This window comes from Ischnura elegans, chromosome 7 (genome assembly GCF_921293095.1).
Source record: "Ischnura elegans chromosome 7, ioIscEleg1.1, whole genome shotgun sequence".
In the NCBI taxonomy this organism is placed as follows: Eukaryota; Metazoa; Arthropoda; class Insecta; order Odonata; family Coenagrionidae; genus Ischnura; species Ischnura elegans.
In genome coordinates, this window is record NC_060252.1 from 105,326,547 (window position 1) to 105,351,450 (window position 24,904).

General features: G+C 41.7%; 1 protein-coding gene across 1 annotated transcript in view; it reads right to left on the reverse strand.

Annotated features, from left to right (window-relative positions):
- Window positions 1–24,657, reverse strand: part of LOC124163062 (paired box protein Pax-6-like) — a 290,095-nt gene extending 265,438 nt beyond the window's left edge. The window contains exon 1 of the mRNA XM_046539848.1: window positions 23,981–24,657. The gene's annotated coding sequence lies outside the window, so the exon portion shown is untranslated. The remainder of the gene's footprint in view (window positions 1–23,980) is intronic.
- Between the last annotated feature and the right edge of the window lie 247 nt (window positions 24,658–24,904).

The window sequence follows — 24,904 nt, forward strand, 5'->3', positions numbered from 1 at the left end:
TCTTCCCACGGAATGGTCGCGTTACGATGGACCACTGGGATGTGTTGACGGAGAAAAAAATGAAAGAATGATTTTAAAAAAACCAAGGCAAGTACAACAGCAGCGAGGGAAAACGGAGAAAAAAAACAATAATCAGGGAGAGAGAACGAGATGTTGCCACTCACTCAGGCTGATGAGCATATATCGCGAGGAAAGGGATGAGAGGAACGAGAGAATGATAATCGCGCCCATTTTAGAAATCTACAGGACAATCGACTCGTTAGCTATTTCTTTTTTCCTCTCTCTCTCTCCCGTCGCATTCCGCTGCTTTTTTTTCTCCTCCTCGCAGAATCGAGATTTCTACGCGGGAAATATTATCCCTTCTGGCGCACGCTGATGCTCGCTTTTTTTGTTTTTGAAGCGAGAGCGCTGCAAGATGGATTTTTTTAAGTTTTCCACAGCGGGCGGGCGGGAAGTGAATTCGTTATCTCGACGTCGTTGTATCTGCGTCGCGAGAATTTTATCCCTAGCGCACTCAAAGTAATTAATTATGAACGAGTGCTGTGTTAAGGTTTCGATGTGCCTTCAATTGTTTGTGTATCCCATCCCATCTCTGTTATCTCGTGATTGCTTAATAATTTTTGCACTACCACGGCGGAGTCGTCAAATAATGAACCGTTTGATCCATCGTTGTCGAGAACAGATGCCTTACTATCCACGCCGTGTTGGGCAAAGATGATATTCCAAAGCTTTTTGAATACAAATCATCTCTTAATGTTGTGGATTTGAAAAACGTCATTTAAGTATCATTTGCTGCTGATGACTCCTTGGGCATTTTGGTCTCATTGAATATTTCGCGCCCGAATTAGTTCTCTAGTTCCTAAATTGTTTTTGTGATTCACTCTACTTAGTAGTTAGAAATTCATCTTCTATATTATTTCTACTGTGTAGATACCTTTTTTCTCAACTTATACGCAACCAAACTCTACAAACGAGGTACCAAAATGCACAGAATTTATCAGAGAACACGCGACGGCATATCTTACTTCCTAAATATTGCTATTGTTTCCTAAAATTGGTTTTTAAATAATAAAAAAACGGTAAATATTCCTGACGTTAAAGGCGCACAAACTGATACATTTGTTCATTTTCAACAATATTTCGCATTCTTTAAATGACTTTTATCGAAATGCGGCTGATTCCACATTCAAATCTCCTGTTGATACGTAAGTATGAGTCATCATGTGCGTTTAACAGAGGATAGTGTAATTACTTCCAATGTTGTGTTTAAAGAGGTCCTCTGACCTCAATTTGTACATGAAAATTCCAATTAAATTTGTACGTAAGACCCTGCCTTTTTTTTCTAAATTTTAAAATTAGAAACGCGCCTATCCCTCTGTGGACCTGCATTGAAAAGAGCGGGGAAAGCCCGCTGGGAGCGGGCGCATCACGCTCGTCTCTCTTATTTTCAGAAGAATAGCTATTTACTCATTCATACAAGAATGCAACGAGATATAATGAGGTTGTAATGGATGATAGCATTTTCATGGGGGAGACTTATATTTGAACTTTCGTATTCCATGAGAATTTCCTCCATCCTCCCAGTTTGAAATGATCCAAATTATTTCTTATGAGCGTATGGCTTTGGGTTAGATCAAGAGGTGGAAATGAATTCTGTTGTCGAGACTTAATTTTCTGAAAATATTTCATGTTATTCCCCATAATCTTCAAGAGGATACATTTTTTTCTCTGCCAAGGCAAAGGAATGAGAGTATGATCTGCTATTGTCAAATTTATCTTTTCATCTATTTCATTTAATGTCAACATCTCATTCCACAAATGTTTTTCAGCAAATGTGTAGAGGTATGGTATGGTATTAGGAGGAGGCGACTGACAGCTTAGGTCATTCGCGCCATGAGGGATGGGTATGGAAGGAAGGGTGGAGAGAAACCCGGCGTCAGCATTAGCCTGCTCTTAACTGAAGGCGCCAAGGGGACCACGGCTTAACGTCCCATCCGACGGACGGAGTGTTGCGCTTGAAATGTTCTCCACACTCAAGCAGGGATCTGGCAGTATCGGAAAATTCTCTGCAACCGCCGGGATTTGAACCGGAGCCCACGGTGTAGGAAGCCAACACTCTAGCCACCACACCAACCCGATCCCCCTTGTATGCTGTTGTGCGTTTGTGAGTGTCATATCTTAAGGACGAATTGCATCTCTTGAAATATTCTTCATTTACTGACGTCTCGCGTGCAGGAATATCAACGGTCAAATTTGAATATCACGGGAACGTACATTGGCTACATTTAACCCAAAGTCATTCTAATACATTTTAATGCGTCGGTTGGGATTATCAGAGGGATACAGTTTACGAAAGAGACAAGGGGTGATTGTTGTTCTCAGATACTGAGTGAAATAGTTACTCAACGGACTCAACGACCTCCCATAGACTATTGTGATTTAGAAAACTCAAATGTACCCCGCTAATCCTCTCTTTCTTCCCCAACACCGCCACCTTCTTTAGCTCTCGTTTCCTCACCCACTTTAACCCCGCCCTCCCCTGGCTGGTCAGATCCTCACAGGAAAAACCCTCGTCCCAAATCAAGGCTGCCCCTTTCCCCCTTTCCCCCACCCTCTCCCCCTATTTCAGTCCGTGTTTAACCCCCACCCCCGCTCTTTCAACCAGTTCTTTTCCTTTCCAATAGATGTCCTCACAGTCACTTGTGTACTTAGTGTATAAATGTATGATGCATTCAAAATCAGTCACCTGACGATGTAACCAAGTTACGAAACCCGAGTCGTTCCCATAATTAAATAACAGTGAACCTTACAAAGTTTTATTTCCTTACTTCCAATATGGAGAGGTTTCACAAAGTAAAGCCTGAAGTTATTAGTTATATGAAATAGTTTGTTTTATTATATAATAAAATTTATTTTTCTCAATCAACTGGCTTATCCCTTTTGGAGAACGAAGTAGTGTTGCAAATATTTCAGCTGAGGTTTCCTCTCTATCCCTGAAGTGAGCGAATTGCTTCGTTTACAATATCAACCCTCGTTTTTTATGTGTATGGATAGTGTTTGATGAGAAGGGAATTTTAATGTTCTGGTGTTCATGATGAAACGCGATTGTAAACTCCGCATAGTAAACAAATGACACTGAGTTGCTGAAAGTCGGTCGTTCAATATTAAATAGAGTGAGGAGTTTACCATTGTGTTCCATTATGAAGATGTAAGACACGGTCTCCGGCGTTGCTATGTGGAACTGCTACATCATAAAATAAAAATACTTTGTCCTTTCGGGTTTCTGCATATCATGCTATCATCAGGTGATTGCATGATATGCAGAAACCCGGGTCGTACTATTTAAAATAAAGTGTGGAGTAGAACAAAGTATTTTTATATGATCTTGTTTTTTCTCGGCGAATATTTCTTATAAATATTTCTCGGGTTTCTAGCCGAGTGAGAATTTTTTGGCCTAACGTTTCGACGGAACACTCTTCCATCGTCCTCAGAAATTAAACACATCACATCGTCACATTAATTCTCTGAGGACGATGGAAGAGTGTTCCGTCGAAACGTTTGGCCAAAAAATTCTCACTCGGCTAGAAACCCGAGAAATACTTATAAGAAAGTATTTTTATTTTCTTTCATTATGAAGATTATAAACCTCCAAAAAATGGTGCCAAAAAGTCCTTAAATGCTGATTTTATGATTTAAATAAAATTTTATGGTGAAGATACCCCATAATAATGTCTCAGATCAATTTTCTTTGTTGGAATAGTAAAGAGCATGATCTCCTCTGCGGTTAGTAAACAGTGGGGCCAACTCCATGGGGCCTGAGGGGGCCCGAGCCCCCCCCCCAAAAATTCGTTATGGGTATGAGGAAAAAATGTGTCAGGCTTGTCGATTTTCCCCGGAGTGTCCAGATATCGAGATTCGAGTTATCAGGGTTCTAATTTTGATCATATGAATCTTCTAAAATGCTTAAAAAACTTAAAACTCACTACTTATAAAATTTCCCGGGGCAAGATCCCCGGTTTGGCCCCCCCAATATTTTTTGTAAGTCGGCATCCCTGTTAGCAAAGTCGGCAATGATGTACGCTACGTAATATTTCGCCATATATGTATTTTCCTATTGAATTTGACGACGCCAATAATCAACGGAGAAGTTTATTTTCTCCATGTCAAAGTGCACTTTGATGCAAGTAACAATTAATACGGCTGAGGGGCGATACAATTTCCAAATATTTCCGGACGTGGCCGCTTTGTCCCTTCATGAAAAGCCAGCGCTGCACGACCACGCCGTGGTGAGCCCTAACGATCAGCGAACGGCAAAGCAGTCGGCCGCCTTTCCGCCATCAATTAACATTTCATTTCCTTCGGAGCCACTTTGAAGTGCTGCGAATCCGAGCGTCCTGCTTAAAGCGAGCCCCGCGACGCAAATGTAAAACATCTAAACATTTCTGCTCGAGCAGAATCCGATTGATTTCGCCATTAGGAAATACTTCAATGAGCGCTCCGAAAACCGTGGCTATCGCAATGCACCTCGGACAAAGCAGGTCAAAACCCTCTCTCTTCCAATTTATCGGCATTCGCGAATGACACCAGGCTGGTGATCGAAGAAACGTGCGCGCAGCAGACCAATCATTATCCTGTGAACGATCATGAACGAGTCCAGGTCCAAGTAGATATCACTTTTGATGTTCTTCCACAGTTCCCAGCTTTTCAGCTGTCTCCTGGGCGTTTCGCTTAGGTGATGTTGCAGGCAAAAATAAATGATGACGTTTTATAAATTATATGAGTCATGGCATAGTTGTATTTGGACAGGGATTATGGGATAGGGATGTGGGACGGGTTAAGGGCACATTTGGGAAGGCGGTGTTTAGGTTTCATAGGAGGTTCATAGTCCCATAGGTTTTGCAATGGTTCGTTGTTAGTTTTGTCGAAAGTTAGAGCAAATTTTTCTAATGCATATTTAAGCTTCGAAAGAATCGGTGTTATTTTAAGATCTTTTCGAATGTTTTCATTCCGAATAGCCATGGCGCGCCAATTATCTTCCGGATGATTTTGTTTTCTGTTACTTGTATCCGCTTTAAATGTGTCGCAGCTGCATGAAGCAAAACCGGTGACGCATAACTTACTAATGGCTTGATCGTGGCATTGTACAGAAGTATTTTAGCCTTCGTGGGCAGCGGTGATTTTGAGCGCAGCAGGGGAAACAAGAAAGTATTTATTCCAGTGGCTTTCTTGATGGTGTTGTTGATGTGGGTTGCCCAGGTTAGGCGTTTATCCATTTCAACGCCCAAATATCGGGCGGACAGACGTTTCGGAATTCTCTTATTTCCGTAGAAGAGTTGCGGGCCGTCGCCGGCTTTTGGGCGTCTGGAGAAACACATCATGAACGACGTCAATCAAGCCTCTTTTATATTTGAACCTCGACTTCTATCTCCTGACGATAAGGTTTAAATGCAACCGCTTATTTTATGCAAAGTTTCAGCTTAACCTAAGGCAAAACCACCGAAGGAATATGTAAAGTGCTCACCATCGATGGATCCCATTCTATGGATGCTCTATTAATATTTTAATCACAAAAAAATTCCGAAATACTCTATTCCTCAATTATAATTTTCAGTAATTAATCGTAGCGGGCATAACTTGGTGGAAATCCACAATCGCAGGAATAGAAGGATCAACAACTTTGCTATTTCCATATAGTAATTTATTGACACCGACCATGGTTTCGTTACAGAGTAACATTATTAATGTGCATTTAGCATGAACAAGGATAATATTACTCTGTAACGAAACCATGGTCGGTCTCAATAAATTACTATGTGGAAATAGCAAAGTTATTGATCCTTCTATTCCTGCTATAATTTTCAGTGTCATCTGAAATTAGTAATAGTTAATGTCTTTCACACTTTACAGTGAAGGAAATACTTGGTATTATTCGCACTTCATTGTCTACAAACTCACCCATGTTTCGGCAATCCATGGAATTTGCGGTGCAAGCCGGGGAACCACGATCGCCAACCACACGAGGCGGGTGAAGTCTCAGAATTCATTGACGGAGGGTAGCGCAATCGGAAATATTTATCACTCCTGTGCCACCAAGAAAATAGCCATTTTGGCTTAAGCTCAAATTTACAGGTAACTACGCTTGATGGGCAATGCTGGGACTTAAGAAAACAGACAGACTGCAGGTACTGCATCAATTTTGACAAAATCAACTGCATGATGTGCGTCAAATAAAGCCAATATAAACATAATAAATCAATTAAGCTTCTTGCCAAGGCTGCTTTTTATGTATTACAATGAATTCCAAACCGTTATCCTACATAGCGTTTATTTCCACAGACACGACTCTCGGATAGTTTCTGATTTCCACAATTTTGCCTGTATTTTTTTAGTAAAATCTCTTGATGTAATTGAGATTTAAATCTGCTCGGACGATTTATTTCATAAATAAAATTTGACAGGGAGCCACGATATCATTTGAATATTTTTCTCTCGTCTTCTAAAGATAGAGACACAATCTACTCACATCGTGGGTGCTTAGTAAATCGTATGTTTAAAATTAATGCACCGATTGCCAATTTAGGAAGGCTTAAAAGAACTCCGACTTTATAAGTGTCTCTACGTCATTTTCATGTTTAAAGGCTGCTTATTAATATTACTATTTCACTCCAAGTATAGGAGTTTCTAGCGCCTAAATATCAAATCATGCGCTTTCGATGCTTTAAATTACTCTCTCATCATAATCACTGGTTAACTATCCTAGGATTGGTTTGACGCATCTCTCCACTCAGTTCTCCTATCAGGCTAATCTTTTCACACCTACGTATTTCGTCTCTTTCACATCTCTCTTTACTTGTTCCATATATTTTATTCGAGGTCTTCCTTTTCCGTTCTTGCCTTCCACTTGTCCTTCGACCATTGTCTTCATCAGGCCATCATGTCTCAAGATGTGGCCTATAAGGTTGCTCCGTCCTCTTGTTAAGGTTTTCATGAGGCTTCTCTTCTTTCCTACCCTTCTTAGGACTTCCTCGTTACTAACTCGGTCGATCCATTTGATCTTCATCATTCTTCTGTAGCACCACATTTCGAAGGCCTCTATCCTTGCTTTCTCCACTGCGGTCATTGTCCATGCCTCACTTCCGTATAGGAGCATACTCCAGGTTCTTATAAATTTTTTCTTTACTTCCATATTTAAGTTTCCCGCTGTAAGTAGGTCTCTCTTTTGGTGGAATGCTCTCTTCGCCTGAGCTATTCTGCTGATAATTTCTTTCTTGCTTCTCCCGTCACTAGTTATCTTGCTTCCCAAATAACCGAATTCGTCCACCTCTATCAGTTTTTGCTTCCCTATTTTAATGTTAGTCTTGACTTCTTCTCTTTTGCTGCATACTAAGATCTTGGTTTTCTAATAAAACTCTCTATTACATCGTAAAATATAATTTTTTTTCAAAAGACTACTCTTGGACTTGTGTGTATTCCTCTCGGGAATAAAGCCAAATTTATTACTATGCTCACTAGTTCTCGACTATTTGATTTAATTTAATTAGTTCCAAAAGGCAAAATATGCAACTTATTGAACGAATCATCATCCCATTATGAGAGCATGGCTGGATAAATCGCGGCGGGGAATACTAAACACTTCATTTAGTCGTCATATTCCTCCCCGGGGTGTGAGTTGCCATCATTTTTCGTTCTCGCATGTTACCGCGGAGGGCGCTCACGTAGAGGAGGTTGTGGGGGTAAGGGGGGTGGGGCCGTCGGAATCACTTTGCCTCAACCGCCTCCCCCCCCATCCAACACAAAGGGAGAGCACCCAAGAGTCGGGGGGGGGGGTCTCGTCGTGTCCGCAATCTTTTCACACCACCCCTTTCTCCCTCTCTCTCTCTCCTGTTATTGGCCGAGTGAAATGGCCACGCCTGAGTGAGCCGCCACCTCTCCTCCGTCGCCCTAGCAAATCCCCCTTCAAACGGGAACCGCGGCTGCATGGTGGCCACTTTTTATTGTAGTAAGTAAGGATATGGTGAAATAATGTCGTAATCTCCCCACGACTATGTCACATACTGAAGCTCGTCGACGTATTGACGACTCAAATGGAGGCAGAGTGGATCATTCGATAGTTCATGTGCTCATCAAGGTAATTGAACGATCTACGCCCGTTTAATAGTTGAAAGAAGAAACATTTCTCGAGGCCGTACTCTTTGCTGGGCAAACAAGGGGAGGAAGACTTTCAGCGATCAAGTCATCTTCTCTCTCGATCACTCCTGTCGTCCAAAGGTGTTTCATTAAGTGGAAAAAGCATGTCCATATCGTATCAGGGCTACCGAATAAATTGTGTGCACTCATATCTAATAGGGTGGTTTCCTATTATTTATTATTGCCTAAATCGAAAGATTATTACTCCTGGATTACGTATTTCACGCTTTTAGATTTTGTAATGACGATATCTATTTTTCGCGATTAAATGAAAAGTGAAAATTTTCAAGCGCGCGAAAACGCGAGGGCTAAGTAGGAATGATGGGAAAAGTCCGTGTGACGTATTTCTGGTTCCAGCTGTCGGCGTGTGAGGTGACCTTAGGGCGAGGCTTGAGCGCTGATACGAAGCAGGCTGCTAGCAGGTAGCGCTTGGCTTAAATAAGGATTATTAATACCTTATCAAACGAAGGAAACTTTCCGACTATAGGTAGTTTTAAAAGGTATTATTAAGACATGTTTCCCTGAGCTCTGTGACTCATGCATGCATTGGTAATCTCAGACGATGTAAAACTCCTATCTACTCGTATAGAAACTTGGTCCCTGTGACGTCACGTGGAGTGGCATAGCATGGGTGCCAATATGGCCTTTTTCAAATGAGGATAAAATTGACCATTGCCATTCGTCGAAACCGGTATTTCTAAAACCAAATAATTTTTATATTATGAATACACTAATTGTGGGTGACGAATCGCAATCAATGTCTTTCCTTTTATTTGATGAAGGAAACTGCCCTACTGACGCATTCTCCATGAGTGAAGGCTACTCCATAGGACATATAAAAGTCTGCGAGCTTCAATCAGGGTTTCGTCAAAGGAGCCTGCCAAATCGTCTCCTGATGAAGGTAAGCTCAACCTCTCTATGTATCAATATCATCAAACACAAATATATTGGCGATTGCACTGCCAATGGGTGCGTTCTCCTAATCGGAGACTATGTGAAAGTGACTGAGGGACCAACTGCGCTTATTCGTACACAAATGTTTCCCAAATTTGGGAATATTGTGAACGAAATGAGATTACTGGTGGTAAAAGCAGTTTTTCATCTTATAAATAAAAATCAAGAACCTAGTTAAATTAGATAACTTGTATTACCAAAAGTTGATTTTACCACTTGTTACCGCAATGAGACCTCAAAAATTGTCATCAGGTATCAATGCATTACGGTTACGCTCTATCGTTGAAAATACGCAGATTGCATTTTTTTACGGCTTGATTTTACTGTGGTATTGCATAAGTTTTTTATACAGTAAATACATTTTTAATACAGTACCGCTAAGTAGCAAAATGAATGGATTTATTTATCCGCTGTTAAAGTAGTTAAGAAAACATGTGGGAGATGTCAGAATCTATCCATATGCAAGCCTGAGATGGCTATCTACGGGCTGCGTGTATGAACTAGATGGTGCAAGTTAAGGAAACGGTCGTGGGCCATGTCTAGCTTCATTCGCTTTGTATTCATTGAGATTTCGCCTTCCTCCGGACATCCTACCCAGTGTTTGAGTGACGTTCCTATGTCTTCCTCAGCGATGTACGCTGAGCTGACATCTAAAAAAGGCGGGCAAAACCTAATTTTTTCACTTTTTATTTCAGAAAAAGCGACATTTTCTCACTATAGATTGATCATCGTACGATTTAGCAAAGTTATTATATCCGTTTTAGATAAGTGAACGTCGTTGAACCTCATATGAAATCATTTTTAAAAAATGTTTTGAGAAAAGTGACTGAAGTATTTTCCTGCATTAGCGCTTTGTTGTAAGAGGGTTAATTTTCAAGAATTCCTCCATAAAAATGAGCATGGCTATATTTCTGGTATCGGTTTTGTGAAAGTTTTTTCTATTGATAGTGTCCATTACTTTTAAAGAAAATATTAAAGTATGCTATTTTCACATATTTTTAACGTAGAGTAAAAAAATGCTTGTGCCATAGGTATAATGGAACAAATAGTCGACTCGAAAGAAAACTGCGCGTCGTCGTGAAGAGATCAGCCGCATCCATTGTTAATCCTTTGGCACTCCTAATTCCCTCAACCATAATCCCACACACACATTCGCTCGTTCCTCCTTCTTTTAGACCGACTCCTGCTCCTACATCTCTATCCATGCTCTCTTCATGATCCTCTTCCCTCCAAATCCACTTCTCTAATGCTGAGTTCCATGTCATCAATGCCTTCCAGCTCAGGAACGCCTCTGTTCACAATCACAGTTTACTTTAACTAAAGGTATAGCAATACTTTTCTAGAGGTAGTATCTGGTCATCTGAAAGTGACATTTATTCGACTCCTCATTTCATTAGTTTAAAGTACACCTGGACTAGCCGCGGTGATAACTTTTACGGGAGTCACCCGCAATGCAAAATCGTGCGAAAGATCCACAGAGAAAAAAATCATCCGCCTTGACCGGGATACGAACCCGGATCCCCCGTTTTCCGGTCGAGTGCTTTATCCAGTAAAGCTACCGAGGCATCATTCTTCCCTGTGAATATTTTTGGACACTACCGGACAATGTGTTGCTGGACTGCTGAGCATATGATGCAACAAGCAGTCCAAATCGTGCGCACGGCGCCACAGCCGGACAGCAGGCCCGGACATAGAACACGAAGAGGTGTTCGCTCTTGACTAGTTTTAAGTATGCCTGGGCTAACCGCGGTGATAACTTTTACGGGAGTCACCCGCAATGCACAATCGTGCGAAAGATCCACAGAGAAAAAATCACGATGAAGGCGGATGATTTTTTCATTCCTTGATTTTTTTGGTTGCTATCTTCTATAGCATCCACAGCATCAAAGTCTGGTTACATGTGGACCAGCACCGCTGGCATTCATATGCGTGATTGATCGACCTATACCTCATGGCCGTTTGCAAAAACAATCGAGGTGATCTGCTTTTTGCCTCTTATTCGTAGATATAGCTCGTTCATCAACTCGTTGTTACCTCACTGACGATGTTCAAAACAGATTTTCAGTTCATTGAAAATTTGTATATAAAACCTTATATTCACCGTAAAAGCAATTGAATACAAATGAGGGATGCCCCTCCGTTCGGTGGTAGATCTTCTCGCTAGCTGTCAACGGCATGTTATTGAGATACGGATTTATCATATTATGTCTTAACAGCAGCGCAGCGATTCGTTCCGAGTATCGAGATATAAGTTCGATTTCCGAGTATCTCAATGATGATTCCGATTATACCGCGAAGTTTATCTTAAGTAATTTACAAATACAAATGGTTTTATTAATCGCAGGAATAGAAGAATGAACAACTTTGCTATTTCTACATAGTAATTTATTGACACCGACCATGGTTTCGTTACAGAGTAACATTATCCTTGTTAATGTTACTCTGTACCTTGATACACATAGATTCGATTGCTTTTACGGTGAATATAAGTTTTTATGTACAAATTTTCAATGAACTGAACATCTGTTTTGAACATCGTCAGTGAGGTAACAACGAGTTGATGAACGAGCTATATCTACGAATAAGAGGAAAAAAGCAGATCACCTCAATTGTGTGTGATGATTTCCACATAGTAATTTATTGACACCGACCATGGTTTCGTTACAGAGTGACGTTATCCTTGTTAATGTTACTCTGTACCTTGATAATGTTACTCTGTAACGAAACCATGGTCGGTGTCAATAAATTACTATGTGAAAATAGCAAAGTTTTTGATCCTTCTATTCCTGCGATTATGGATTTCCACCAAGTTACGCCCGCTACTATTAATTATGGTTTTATTAATATTCACAATTTCTTTTAACTTATGTAGCCCCGGACAACAGCTTCTTCGTATATTTGAAATTTGCAAAACCCAGCTAAATGACGACATTTCCCATTGTAGATGTTACCACCGCTGTATATCTATCAGTCATAGGTTGACGTCTCAAATCCATCCATTGTAGTAGGTTTTTGTAGATCTCTTTACGTCATAGTTATTGAAAGCAAAAAAAAAAATAGTCACACGCCGTAACTCTTCATTCCGAGTTCATTGATAAGTAGGATTATCGTTTTGTCGAATGCACGCACTTGTCGTCGAGTGCGATAACTATTGCGAGTGATTTTGCTGTGATTTGGATGTAAAGTGGATGTGGAAGCAGTTTCGCCGGGAGGGCGGCTACCCTCCGTGGGGAAGTGGGGCGCTCGTCTCGCAGGGAGCCGAGTTCACGTCGCCGGTCAATCCGAGATCACTGCCGGGCCGTCGCGTCAGCCGCAAGCCCCGCGTTATGCCCCTCGTTCACTTGGCGTGGGGTTTTCCAGAATTCGGAAAGGAAAGGATACCGAGCAAATGACAGCATGACATGCTCATCCGCAGCAATTACTTTAATGCGCTATTATTTTAAAAGATAATACCCGTTAGCTCTATCCGAAAGGGGCTTGGAAACGGTTTTTTAAAATGAAACGGTGAAATTTAACTTGAGGCTGAGCAGATAAAAATTATATACGAACACAAATTACCGTTACTTTAAAAACGGTCAACTTTCATTGTTTATATAATTTATAAATAATATTAAATTTAACAAATAACAGTCACAGATCTGAAAAAAATACCTCGATTTATTTGATGCGCATCAAGCAACACCTTGAATGAAAAATTGAATTGAATATCTATTTTTAACATTTAATTGTTTAAATAATTGGCCATTTAAAAACAATAATATCAAAGGTACAACAAAAATAAGTTATTTTTTCCTTGGTTTTAAAGTGATTTTCAAGAGGAATCAAATAAGCCCGGCATAGAGTTCAACAAAAATGTATATCTATTGTAGGTTCATCAGTTTCTTAGCTCAGTAGGTCCAGGGCAATTCATTTCCTCTTTTAAAGACCTATTCAAAAATGTAGCACAGTAGACCATTAGCATAAACAAAAACATACACAAACTCGTTCACATACTGTGGACGAGTTTATTATGACTTGTGTGCATTTGACTATGTTTCCATTTGTTCACCGTCAACGTCAGAAAGTGGAGTAGTTCCAATACTTGCGTACCTGCACTAAGCGCTGGAGAGTCAGTTATTTTTCCTAAAACCGTGTTTATGTTAATGGTCCACTGTGCTACGTTTTTGAATACGTCTTTAGGAGAGGTAATGAATTGCCTAATAAAAAATATAGGGTGCCATTTTGAAAAGACATACCGATGTTCATATCTTTGTAAATAACAAAGCTACAAGGAAGGCAATCATGCTGATTAATGTCCCCCTGACGGCTAATGAACATTAGCTTGACACATTTTTGAATTTGCATCTGGACAAAAAGTTATTTCGGGTGGTCAAGATAAATGGGACACCCTGTATAATTTTTATCCGTTCAGCCTAAAGTTAAAATTCGCTGTTTCATTAAAAAAAACCGTCGCGACGGTTTACTCTGCATAATCCCAGAAGGCGATGTCTTGTATTTTTGACGGGTAATAAATAGTGCAGAGAAGACGACCGATAGGGGCAGCGACACCTCACCTCGGCTCGTCATGATGTCTCTCTACCCATCCACCCCCTGCCAATGCCCAGGGGACTTCCCCCGCCCCTCGCTCCCCCCTCTAAGTTGGGAATCTCTCCCCCCCCCTGAGGTGTCTCGCCTCGTTGGATTGCTCGCTTCAGTCGACGGCAAACCGCCCGTGAACGCAAACCAACCACCATCACTCCCGTGCAATCATGATGACGGGTGTCGGCCACTCGTGGGACACCAAATAATTTTGCTACTGCCCGATGTAAGCGCGAAATTGCTTATTAAGGCCGTTTTACACGGTAAACGGAATTGCGCAATCGAAATTGCGTCGTGTAAAGCGGTGATTTGCTAGAACACATGCGAGACGGCAAAATAGTCCCTGTTCTAATTTCGTTCATGCATTCGCGCAATTCCACGCCATTTTAGAAATTAATGCAGCCCTAACCTGCGCAATTCCGTGCCCCGTGTAAAACGGCCTTTATAATTGCTCACTAGGGATCAACTGCATGGTGTCGGACTCAACTTAAGAAAGTTGACTGGCGGAAAGAAAGTGAAGATTTCCTACCAATCTGTTACTATTTTTCTTGTATTAGTTACCATTTGTTAATTCTTTGAATACTATCAATAAAGGAAAATGCCTATGAAGGGAGTTCTTTTTTGATGTTTTTACAGTAATAAATAAATTTCGTTGAAACATGCTAAATCCCTTACTTGCTGTCAAATATCATGGCATTACAGATAATAGTGAAAATGCTTATGGAGGGAATGTATTAATTAAATATTGTGCAGCGGTTAATTATTTACGGAGAAGTTGTCGGCTACAAGCTATTCATGATTTGGAAAAAGTAGATGACGAAAATCCATATGGAGAGGATGTATTGTTTAAATTAGGTGTTTTAATTGATCGTCTCGAAAATTTATTAATCAAGAGATCTTTTAGCACGCCATAGACAGCACGTAACATTTTGTTCGATTGAGCTGTTGAATCCCTTTCAGAAACTGAGTCTCGTATCTGCTGGAGGCTTTCGCATTGCCGGATTACACTTCTCACCATGGTTTCCGTTTCCATGGTTACGTCGAAGTTGTTTTCAAAAAAACTTTTCGTGGCTTACACTGGCCACACCAGTGCCGTCAGACGAAAATGGCCCTCTCTACGTTCATGTATTCGTAATCTCTTCATGGCATTGCGAGGGATGCCCGAAATATAGTAGTAGAATTAGCAAAGTTTAAATGTGTGAGTTTATTATTTTAAGGGTAAAGCGTGAATTTGGAATTAGCCTATGGGAAATGTTCCTCATTAGGGGCAAAATCATTTCCAGATTCTCTAAATCACCCTTCTACGCTAAGGAGCACTCACTTCCATTGGCTTTAACTGAAGCACCCGCCAAATATTTTGTGAAACAAGAAGCCCCTTTTTTATTCTTAGACCGATAAATATTTCGTTTTTTCATCCAATAGACCGAAGCTCGAGCGCTCATCCAGCTGGCCACATTTGCACCGAATTTTCGTAATGAGCAATTAATAAAAGATTCTAATTGTAAATAATTGCTTTTCGTACGTGGTGCACTAGTGAAACTACTTTTGATTTTTAGGCGCTCTCATGTACACTAAGCTGCTAAAAATAACTCTGCAATGAATAGATAAATAGCACACATAGAAGTGATGAGTCTATCAATACTAGAATCTCTTGCGATGCCTTGAAGAGATTACGAATACATGAAAGTTTTTTTTTTATCGGTATAATTAAGCGTATACCGCGCCTACTCTATACTCCAATATGTTCAGGTTCATTCTTATAATGATACTCTTACACTATATTGAGCACTAAGCAAGTAATCTATGATAATTATTCCATGAAAAACTGTTATTCAGGATTGTGCGCAGTATTTGGCTCCAAATTTAAAGGGTTTGGCGTTTGAGAATGACGACATAATTCACTCCTTCAAGTATTTCAATGCTGAAGCTTCAGCACGCGAGTAGTTGCACGCCATTGCCCTCCTGAGCTCTCAGCCCTTTACATTCGAATGACTTCCCAGACACATCGATATTCCCCGTCTTTCTTGATTTTCCAGAGATTACTTTGCCCTCTCTTGATTAATAATATATAATATTTCAATATTTCAGGCAACTCTAAAATATTTCAGTCCCTGCCTTCTCCCTTTACCCTGCGTAAAATAAGTGTGCCCTTACCACGACCAAATTTGACTTTGTTTAAAAGATTTTTTTGTACGTAGGACCAAAGGTATTTAATTTGTTACCCCAGTCATACTTTATTTCAAAGTCTTTGAAAAAGTTTTTGCAAAATGCACATTCTTGGCTTCTCACTAAAGAAAGTGTAGAACAAATATTGTTATAAAATATTGATGTAAATGAATTATAAATACTACTTTAGTTGTTTTTTCATGTACGCACTTTAGCTTTGTAAGTATAGATTATCAAGGTAACACAAAATGAGCTACACTATATGTAAAGCATAATGTATTATTATTTTGGATGGTAGCCTCAAACAGGTTATCCTTCGCGGCTACCTAAAATTACTCAATTTTGCTATTGTCATGTAATTTGTGTGTGGAGTAATAAAATTATTATATTATAAATTTTCAAGATGATTAATCAGCCATAGAAGTCATCTCACGGTGCGCGGCATATCTTTCCGACACGAAAACGGTCCCTAATGAACGATAGGTCCGCAGTATGACTCCAATGATATCGCCGTCGGCGGAACATTTGTTTGACTGGTCCCCAAAAATAGACCTCGTGCGTGAAATTTATGAAAACTCTGAGCCTCGAAAAAAAAGGGGTCAATCACAAAGCCGAGAACGACTGCGCTTTTCTGACATTCGACCAACAGCCTAATGAAACGACAAAGTCCCATCAGCACTGGGCCGACGCCTCCCCTGACACTCGCGCGCTAATTCCATTTTCATCCCCATCGTTTGGTCCATTGTCGCTGTCGTCATGAAACGCGAACGATCGAGGATCGTATTTTCGTGCGTGGCCGCCAGGGTGTGCGGGCGGAGAGGGTTGAAAAGCACGACGGAAGCAAAACCCTGGAGTTGGTCGTAGTGCTGCTTCTAGTGCCCACTCAACAGCTTGATTGACTTCACACAAGTTACCACACTCAACGGACGCCCCTCGCCTCGCGATTGTTACTCTAGTGCCACGCGGGGGGGGGGGGGGGGGTAAGGGGGGGGCTTGCTTTTTTTGTCGCCACGAGAGGAGGATTCGCTAATGGCCGTCTCTCTTTCCTCACGTTATCCGGGTCCTCTGAAATGGAGACCACGCGAAAAGTATCTGCGGACGTATTCCCCCCAACCATATGCACAGCGGAATAACAGGCTCAATGACTAAGTGCTCCATGCGTCCGGGACTCGTGTCGTCATAATAATGAAGTCAATTTTTCGATCAATTCAAAAAGGAAGCGTTGCGCACATACTCGGTCTCCGGAGGCCAGGCATGCGACGAGTTCATTGCTTGGTGCAAGGTAATAATTCGCTCCTCCACGCTGCGCAATAAAAAGTACTCAGGGATATTTGTTTGGGGGAAAAGAATGGGACTTCGGCGGTTAGGAGATCACCAATTACTTCTCTATCCGTAAATAGTGTTCCCTTACACCCAATTAGTACCCTTCCCATTTGGGGCCGGGGTAATTTGAGCATGGCAGACCATTCCCACAGTTTCCCATGGAAGTTATTTAATACAGGCACTTACGTAGGTACTATAACAAATAATTTTGGATGTTAATGTAAGCCTTTTTTATAAATAACCTGTTTGAATCTCAAAGCTAAAACTTTTGCTTCTTACGGTCGACTAAAGTTGTAAATAGTTCGGACTTAATAGTCACCGTGTGACGAAACACGGGTTGCGACGAATAGAATACATTTAGTTTGCCATCTCTAAATGCAATTCATTCTGCGTGGACTGACTCTACGTGAACTCAATTAGAGATGTTTTTCAACGCGCGACCAGATATGACGGAATATTTACCAGGGAGAAAATGTTTTGAAAGTCAGGGTACTAAGAGGAGGGTTTTCAACTAATTTTAACTCATCTCATAATCGAAAAACTTCTTTTTTCAAAGAAATCTTTCGTCATTTTTCAATATTTGGTTTTCTTTTATGAAAGAAAATTATTTTGTTTTTATATTTCGTGGGGGGGGGGGGGGGTACGGACTCCCCCCTGGCTACGCCAATGCCCATCATCACTGTTGAAATTGTCTGCTACGTTTTCAATTTCAATATTCTCCCGCATTATGCGAGGGAAGGAATGCTTTTCTTTGGATTTTTGCTTTATCAATTATAATTTGAAAGACGTGGCCAGCTTAGGCCCCGCAGCGTCATCTTGAAAATAACTTCTCATAGCTAACCCGTAAAACCATGGAGAGAACTGATTCACATTGCCTGGAAAATATCATGGCTAGGAAATAAATTATTCATATAGAGCTAAAATTATATTTTCAGCGGTTGTATTCATCATTGCTGCCGAATATAATTGTACTTTAAGGTTTGTCCAAGGCAATAGAAACAGATAAGAGTTTATCCTGAGTATTCATCAGGAAGAACGAAGCAACTATGTTCGGAGAATGGGTAGCCCTAAAAGGCAAGCGGCTCAGCAATCAAGATTCACGCAAGACGTCGGCTTACATGCTCTCCTCCGGCCAAATGACAATGTGAAAAAAAAGACTCTTTTTCACTGAAAATTATTGTCGGCATTGTTTGCATTTGCGGCTTCGATTGATGCCGCCTCGATACACATTTTCCCGCGACGAAACACGCGAAGAACAAACTGAGCGCGTTTTCACCTGAATTGCCTCCTTTCGTTCAACTGGAGACCCGATAAGGAGAGTGCACAAGGAATCTGGACTCGTTGTCGGAAATGATTCGCGACGTCGCCTACCGCGTGCGGTTCCGTGTGTTTGCGTGGTGCGGGGCACACGTCGTCTCGAGGGGTTGACGCCCCCTAATCTCAATCGTCTGTCAGCACCCTCTTATCGCATGAGACGCGTCTTACTTAGCTGGGTCCACCCACCATCGCGTGAGTCCATGGCAAAGAGTATGAGGGCTCTGGGCGAACCCTTCTGGGATACAACGCACCGGGGCCGGGAACCAAGCCAGTGGCTTATACGCCCAATCACCCGGGGAGTTGCTGGAGAGGAAGGGAAAAGGAAAGAGGCGCCACCGCGATAGGAGCCCGACGACGACTCTGGGAAAGGATAGGAGCGGAAGTAACGGGACGGGGAAAACACCTCAACGCTATAGAAGCGAAGAGGGCCCAACTATTAGCGAAACCAGACGAAGCCATTACTGTGCCAGCGATTTTAGAGGATTATCCTATGAGGAAGAGTAATCCAACGATCAGATCGTTAGATAAGTCCCGATATTATAGATAAGTAAGATAGAGCCCATGGCAGTGCGAGCAGCCTAGAAGGGAAGAATGCCTATGGACAGGGCCTCCAGCCTATGGGCAGGTTGCGAAGCGTTTGTGTGTACGCGAGACCATCTACGGCAAAGTTGAGTACCTTACTTCAGCGGAAACACTATCCATGGCGATTAAATCAACCCCATATCGGTCTAGGCGTTTGCGTAGTATGTCGTGCTAACTATGAAGGTGGTTTGTTGCCGCATTTTTACGTTAAGTAGGCTTCCGCATGCAGAATAAATGTCAACTCTTTATCATAGTTTTTCCCCGTGTGGACTTATTTTATTGTAAGATATGAAGTGAAACACTTTGCACTTTCCACATAAAATTTTTATTAAACTGCAGTCGACATGTTTCGCTGCACTGCAGCATCATCAAGACTCAGATAGTGCTGCAGTGGAGCGAAGCGAGCGGAGACTTGATAATGCTGCAGTGCAGTAAAACATATCGACTGCAGTTTAATAAAAATTTTATGTGGAAAGTGCAAAGTGTTTCACTTCATATCTCATAATGAATCTCCACAAAGTATCTGCCTCATCCATCCAATTCATTGTTTTATTGCTTCTGCAGATTACGGAAATATTTTGTGTTCATGGGGAAAAGCTATAAAATGTTTTAGTCGTGGATTATGTCATTTGTCGGGCTCGCATAGGAACGCTACTCACTTTGAAGAATAGATTTAGTAGTGGTTTAATCACGAAAGCAATAGAATCACGCCTAAAGGTTGGCGAAAGATGTTAATAATACGAAAAATATCGTCTGTTACATCTTGTCGCTACGGCTAACTTATTCCAAAATACGCTTAGGAGTATAGTTAGTGTGCAGGTAGATAGGATAGTAGTGCATATTTGATATCAGTGCATCAGATTGGATTAATAGGCAACAGCACATGGTCCAATTGAAATGGCTCCGAAGGACACAAGCACCTCCAATAAAATCCATGATGACGATAAATGTTTTTGATTTTACTTATCGCTCATCGTGAAGTAGTCGGTGTGAGCCTTCTAAAGGCGCAATTGTGTCTTAAGAACTGTTAGAGAGTGAGGTTTCGTAGTTGTTTGGCCACGAGGATATCAACAGCACGCGAATATACCAAGGACATAATGTTACATTTCGAAACAACCCTCCATTAATTGGGGCCAATGTATGATTGGGAGTACAATTCTCCACGTAAATGTTGTATTAGGATCTGATATTACGACACTCAATTTTCCACATAAATGAAATGTTTATGTGGAAAAGAGCAAAGCTTTTTAAACTTATATCCTACAACAGACTTCCACAAAGTAGGTATCAACCTCCTCCATTCGTTTCATGAAATGTAATATTACCGAGTGAGCGATAATAGGCCTTCGCATTCGATTGCTCAGTTTCTCCGTTTGCTCGTATTGATGTCAAGAAACACGAAAAATTCTCAAATTAAGAATTAGTTTTAATAATTCTAAATTCGGGGGAAACGATCCCTCCATAAGTAATACTATAATCAAAATCTGGCCAAATTCCTCACTTTAACGGAAATACTCGTGTCACCTTTTTCTATTTATGCCGGCCTAGGTGGTGCGGGGGTAACAACCCGACTGCTAACTTAATGGTCGCGGGTTCGAATCCCGACTGGGTGGATTTATCGTCATCCAGGGCATGGATGTTTGTGATCGCTAAAAATAAGTAAATTGGAAGAGAGGACTAAATAGACCTAAATTCGCTTGAAATGAAAACGCTTTTATTATTACTACAATGCGATTGCCTCAACCCTAAATGTAATTTTTGGCATAGATTATATAGAGATGGATTATATATTAACACATACTCACTATTATTATTATTATAGTATTCTACCGATTAAGGTAGGTTTCCATGGAGTGTTCAAGAAGTGATCTGGAAGCCTCCTTTTCCTTCCAGCACTGCCTTCTTCAATTCACAGGAAGGCCTATTCCCTTTCAATGTATGTAAAAATCCTATTCTTTACCTTCCCCTTCCTCGTTTCCCTAACATTCTACCCTCTAACACCTTTTTCAACATCCTCTCAACGATAAGCACTAACTCCATCCTTCTGTCTCCTCCGTGTATCATCTAAAAGCTGCCTCTCCTCACCCACCATGTCCAGCACTTCGTCGTTCCTTTTTCCTCTCCGTCCTTTTCACCTTCACCATTCTTCTCCATACCCACATCTCGAATGCCTCCAATCTTCTCTCGTCTTATACCATCAAAATATATCATCCGTTAGTGTTGGCTATTAGCTACGGCATTAGTTAGCTAGTGTTATTATATAAGGATATTAGTTACGGCGGTGTTGAAATCGTTCGCAGTGATAACGCATAACGTTGATTTTATTCAAAGCTTGGATCTTTCACCCCTAATTGAATAATTTTCGTTAGAATCCCACTCGGGCTTCGAGAGCTAGTCCACGTGATCAGGTGTCGAACTGTGGACTCCTAATCAACATCTTCAGATGTGTACTCCACATCAGGTGCTCCCAGTCAAGTATTGCATATCCTAAACTCAATACCCTTCGTAAAAACCCTTGCACCACGATTGAACGTTTAGCATTACGGAGTCAAATAATCATTTCAGCGCAGATATGGTGGAATGCTGAACGAGTGTATTCTATGCGTGTGAGGGGGCTACGACAGGAAATGGGTTGATCATTCATTTTTTTGTAATTCAGTTGAAGAGGAATTATGTTATATTTTGCTTGCGTCATTCCATTAGATTGAAACATTATTGTAAGGTCCAAATAACATCATTGACGGCAGCAGTATTGTTGGTGGCCGAGGGCAATGAACCATGTGCGTGTAAAGGCCGTTTTACACGGTACACGGAATTGCGCAATCTGACGTACGTGCGAAGGCACAGTCAAAATTTCGTCGCGTAAAGCGGTGAATTGCTAGAACACATGCGAGAATGCGAGACGGCAAAACAGCCCCTGTTCTAATTTCGTTCATGCATTCGCGCAATTCCACGCCACTTTAGAAATTAATGCAGATCTAACCTGCGCAATTCCGTGCCCCGTGTAAAACGACCTTAAGAGTCACCAGCCTGATGTGGTGTCGCTTTACCCTCGCTCATTTCACAAACCTCCGGAAGCGAAACACTGAATGAAAAAATACTTTCTGACCAGAGTGATGAAGCGAAAAAATTTCGTTCTCTTCCTTGGAAAATTCAGACATCCCGACGCGTAAAATTGCCGATTAGATTACAATCAAAGGTGTTCCAATTGACCGATCAACTGTCTTAGTACGTCAGATAGTGATAAATATTATTATTTATACATACTGGCACTGATATTCATTGCTAGGCTTGCATCCAAATACATGTTCCATGATGAAAACCGACCGGGGCAATTTTCCGAATGTGACATGGTCTCCCCGATCTGCGGATCTGGGAAGGGTACACCTGCGTAAGGTGTTTGTCTTGTTTTTCCGCATTCGAAATTGAAAATTAATAAATTATTTTAAAGAATCTGTGATAATTTCCAAGATATGCAAGTATTCATTTTAATAAGCCATACCATCATTACTTTCGTGGATATTTAGAATGATGCAGTACTCTAATCTGTTGTGTAGTGGGTAATTATTTTTTCTGGTAAGAAATAACTTGTTTGGCTGAGTATTTCTCCTCATACAGATACACGAAATAAAGGATGGCATTGGATGTGTGTTTGTGTCATTCATTTGTGATTTAATCCATCAATTGAAATGATTTCGCTCGAGAATATAGCCATGGGAATTTTCCGAAATTCCGCCCGTTGAAATCATTTTATAATCTTCCGCCATGCAACAGTAAGAGTTTGTTATTCACTAGAGTTACAATTTTACTAAAATCCGTAGTTACTTCAATATCCCGATGGGAAGATAAAAAAAGCGTGGTTGCTTTAAACGAAAATTTAAAACGAAATGCGTGAATTCTTTTGAGGGAGTTTTAAGCAAATTCATCCCCAAAAAGTATAATAGCTGCTTCCGTTTACGGAAATTTTATCGGCATCATCTTCTTAGGGACCAAATTTTTATGGTGAAATTATTTATCTTAGAAGAAAAATTTAGACGTAAGAAACGGGATAAGCAGGCTCCGATCTATTCAGGTAGATTGGATAAGACTTCGCGAGGTATATCCGTAACCTCGCGATTTCATTGTGTGCAGAGTTATCATAATCTTTGCAGAATTTTTGTAAATTGTAACCTTGAGGACGAGACGGAAATTGAACTTTATTGATGATAGCCCTAGCCCTAGGATAGGGTAAATTAGAGCTACTAATATAAAAGTTCAATCATTCATTCACTGCTTCAACCTTAAGGCGGTTTCAAATAATGGAGCGTAGAGCTCACCTGTGACTACGTCACTAGAGTGTGAAAATTACTGATTCAAGGCAAAGTTCCTTTCTGTGGACCACCTAACGGTTTGTTATCGGAGTCCTCGTCCGGATTTGAACGCGGGTCCCTTTGATCAGGAGGCTATAACTCCACCTCCGAGGCTCCATATATCCCATTGTAGAATCCAGTGGTGCAGCGAGGGTGCAGCGGGCGAGTGATGCAGCGAGGTTGAAACCCCCTCAGAACTCAGAGAAATATTTAAATTTAATCCATTCTACTTAATAGGATTGATATTACTAGTAGAATAGTGTTAGGATTAATAAAATATCCCTCAGAAAGCCGTAAAACTCACCATTTTGAACCATGAATCTTAAAATTCCGCAATTTCTTAATCTCGCACCTACCGCTTATCCTGGTGGGTATTCCATTCCACCAGACACACCGGTGTTAGTTGCACCTAACCCCCCCAATCTTAATTCCTTGTGCGCCCCTGGTAGAGTCTGCTCCGCGATACTTTTAGAAAAGCCAACAGTCAAAGTCTTCACTCCGTGTGCACACCGGGACTGACTTACCTTGAGTGTCTTTTTCAGTGTTCCTCCCTCGGTCGCCGAGCCTTGGCTTCGAAATCTCCTCGGAAGGCCTTTCTGCAATCCGCTGTCGACGCCCTCTCGAGGAACAAAAACTGCGGCTCAGTGCGCGTGGATATAATCCGACGGCCTTCTAGTCTCCCCGGCAACGCCTCCCGTTCCCTCTTCGCGTCTTGATGCTGCCGATCGTCTCTGTGGAACACCTCCGTGGCCGCTCCTCTCTCCAAATTCGCGAGGATGAAACGTGCGTGCTACTCCCAGATTTTCATCCCCTATGCAACTGACTGAAATTGGCTTTTATTTTCCTGCGTCGTCTATAACCCGAAGGAGATTAACGCAGAAAATGTATGCACATATTATTTTTTTTCGGACATTGACCGCACGAACCTGGCAAGTCTGCGCGGTGTACGCGAATCGGAATGAGAGCAGCAGGGTCTGCTGGCACACAACACACGCAAGAGCACGTCTCCGCTCACACTTTCCCACGAGGCGGCGCAGAGGCCAACGGGGGGGAGAGGTCTTGAGTCCCGGCGGGTGGCCGAGTCTGTTCCCGCCGCGGCAGCTGCCGTGCGGTCGGACTAAATGTTCCCAGGGAAATTGCACCTCGGCAGGGAGGAAGGATGCCAGGCAGAGCGGGAAGGGGCCTTCGGACTCCTCCACGACCAAAGGGAAACTGAGGGACCTTCTGGTGTCCACGAGGGGAGGGGGAGGTTGATGTAGGGGGGGTGCGGACCCCTCCTTGCCGTCCGTTTCGCTCAGGCCACGCTGGGAGGGGAAGGATACTGCCGCGGCAGGGTTGAGGAGGAGGAGGGTGAGGTGGTTGTTTCGAGTTGCAGGGGGATGGGGGTGGCGGACCAATGGGGAGAGGCGAAAGAGGCCCGGCCAGCCAATGAGAGCGTCCGTGGCGGG